At 37.4% G+C, this 2,971-nt stretch overlaps 1 non-coding gene across 1 annotated transcript; it reads left to right on the forward strand.

Moving 5' to 3' along the window:
* The first annotated feature begins 653 nt into the window (after positions 1 to 653).
* LOC130937460 (small nucleolar RNA R71) lies at positions 654 to 757 on the forward strand. The gene has a single exon (XR_009068680.1). It is a non-coding gene; the product is annotated as a small nucleolar RNA R71 (small nucleolar RNA).
* The last annotated feature ends 2,214 nt before the right edge of the window (positions 758 to 2,971 follow it).

The raw sequence follows: 2,971 nt of genomic DNA on the forward strand, positions 1-2,971 counted from the left end.
AATTTCTAATGGAGGACCTTGTTTCAGTCATGAAACTTTGAGTGGTTTTGATTAGATCAGAGACCATGGTTGCTAAGTCAGAGGTGTTCTGCTTAGAACTCTCTGTCTGTTGCTGAGAAGATGATGGAAAAGGCTTGCCATTGCTAAACCTATTTCTTCCACCATTATTGTTGAAACCTTGTTAAGGTCTCTCTTGATTCTTCCATGCGAAATTTGGGTGATTTCTCCATGAAGAATTATAGGTGTTTCCATAGGGTTCTCCTAGGTAATTCACCTCTTCCATTGAAGGGTTCTCAGGATCATAAGCTTCTTCTTCAGATGAAGCATCCTTAGTACTGTTTGGTGCATTTTGCATTCCAGACAGACTTTGAGAAATCAAATTGACTTGCTGAGTCAATATTTTGTTCTGAGCCAATATGGCATTCAGAGTATCAATCTCAAGAACTCCTTTCTTCTGACTTGTCCCATTGTTCACAGGATTCCTTTCAGAAGTGTACATGAATTAGTTATTTGCAACCATTTCAATTAGCTCTTGAGCTTCTGTAGGCGTCTTCTTCAGATGAAGAGATCCTCCAGCAGAGCTATCCAAAGACATCTTGGATAGTTCAGAGAGACCATCATAGAAAATACCTATGATGCTCCATTCAGAAAGCATGTCAGATGGACATTTTCTGATCAATTGTTTGTATCTTTCCCAAGCTTCATAGAGGGATTCTCCATCCTTCTGTCTAAAGGTTTGGACTTCCACTCTAAGCTTACTCAATTTTTGAGGTGGAAAGAACTTTGCCAAGAAGGCATTAACTAGCTTTTCCCATGAGTCCAGGCTTTCTTTAGGTTGTGAGTCCAACCATGTCCTAGCTCTGTCTCTTACAGCAAAAGGGAATAGCATAAGTCTGTAGACCTCAGGGTCAACCCCATTAGTCTTGACAGTGTCACAGATTTGCAAGAATTCAGCTTAGAACTGATGAGGATCTTCCAATGGAAGTCCATGGAACTTGCAATTCTGTTGCATTAGAGAAACTAATTGAGGCTTAAGCTCAAAGTTGTTTGCTCCAATGGCAGGGATAGAGATGCTTCTCCCATAAAAGTCGGGAGTAGGTGCAGTAAAGTCACCCAACACCTTCCTTGCATTGTTTGCATTGTTGTTGTTTTCGGCTGCCATGTGTTCTTCTTCTTTGAAGAATTCGGTTAGGTCCTCTACAGAGAATTGTGCCTTAGCTTCTCTTAGCTTTCGCTTCAAGGTCCTTTCAGGTTCAGGGTCATCCTCAACAAGAATGCCTTTGTCTTTGTTCCTGCTCATATGAAAGAGAAGAGAACAAGAAAATGTGGAATCCTCTTATGTCACAGTATAGAGATTCCTTGAGGTGTTAGAGGAACAGAAAAATAAAAGGAAGAAGGAGAGGAATTCGAACTTAGTGAGATAGAGTTCGAATTGTGCATTGAGAAGGAGTGGTACTCCATAAATAGAAGGATGTGAGAAGAGAGGAAGAAATTTTCGAAATTCAAGTGAAATATTTTAAAAACATTTTGAAAAACTTTAATTGATTTTCGAAAACCAAGAGTGGGAAAGAAATCAAGTAATTTTTGAAAAAGATTTTGAAATTAGAAATCAAAAAGATATGATTAAAAACTGTTTTGAAAAAGATGTGATAAAAAAAGATATGATAAAAAAAAATTATGCTTTTAAAAAGATATGATTGAAAAGATATGATTTGAAAACAATTTTAAAAAGATTTGAGTTTAAAAATTAATGACTTGCCTAACAAGAAAAGATATGATTCAAACATTAAACCTTTCTCAACAGAAAAGGCAACATATTTAAAATGTTCAATCAAATCATTAATTGTTAGTAAGTATCTTTGAAAAAGGAAAGAAATTGATTTTGAAAACATTTGATTGAAAAGATATGATTTGAAAAAGATTTGATTTTGTAAAACTTTGAAAACTTGAAAAAAAATTGATTTTGAAAACAAAATCCTCCCCCTTGTGCCATCCTGGCGTTAAACGCCCAGAATGGTGCACATTCTGGCGTTTAACGCCCAATGCACTACCTTTTTGGGCGTTAAACGCCCAACCAGGCACCCTGGCTGGCGTTTAAACGCCAGTCTGTCCTTCTTCACTGGGCGTTTTGAACGCCCAGTTTTTTCTGTGTAATTCCTCTGCTGCATGTTCTGAATCTTCAGTTCCCTGTACTATTGACTTGAAAATAGAACCAAGATCAAATAAACAATGCATGCAATACTCCAAACTTAAAATTAGACACTAGACTCAAACAAGAAACATAAAATATTTTTGGTTTTTATGGTTTTGTAATTTTTTTGTGCTTTTTCGAAAATTATATGAAAATAGAAAATAAAGGTTTCAGAATTCTCAATTTGGATTCCAGGAATCATTGCAATGTTAGTCTAAGACTCCGGTCCAGGAATTAGACATGGCTTCACAGCCAGCCAAGCTTTCAAAGAAAGCTTCGGTCCAAAACACTAGACATGGCCAATGGCCAGCCAAGTCTTAGCAGATCATTGCTCCAATAGCAAGATTGATAGGAATCAACAAGCTCTTGTGATGATAGGTTGAAACCTCGGTCCAATTAGATTAGACATGGCTTCTCAGCCAGCCAGACTTCAACAGATCATCATGAAACACTAGAATTTATTCTCAAGAACTCTGAAAAAAAATACCTAATCTAAGCAACAAGATGAACCGTCAGTTGTCCATACTCAAAACAATCCCCGGCAACGGCGCCAAAAACTTGGTGCGCGAAATTGTGATCACTACACAAATTTGCACAACTAACCAGCAAGTGCACTGGGTCGTCCAAGTAATACCTTACGTGAGTAAGGGTCGATCCCACGGAGATTGTTGGTATGAAGCAAGCTATGGTCACCTTGTAAATCTCAGTCAGGCAGACTCAAATGGGTATAGATGATGAATAAAACATAAAGATAAAGATAGAGATACTTATGTATATCAT

The sequence above is a fragment of the Arachis stenosperma genome, chromosome 6 (assembly GCF_014773155.1).
Source record: "Arachis stenosperma cultivar V10309 chromosome 6, arast.V10309.gnm1.PFL2, whole genome shotgun sequence".
NCBI classification, from domain to species: Eukaryota; Viridiplantae; Streptophyta; class Magnoliopsida; order Fabales; family Fabaceae; genus Arachis; species Arachis stenosperma.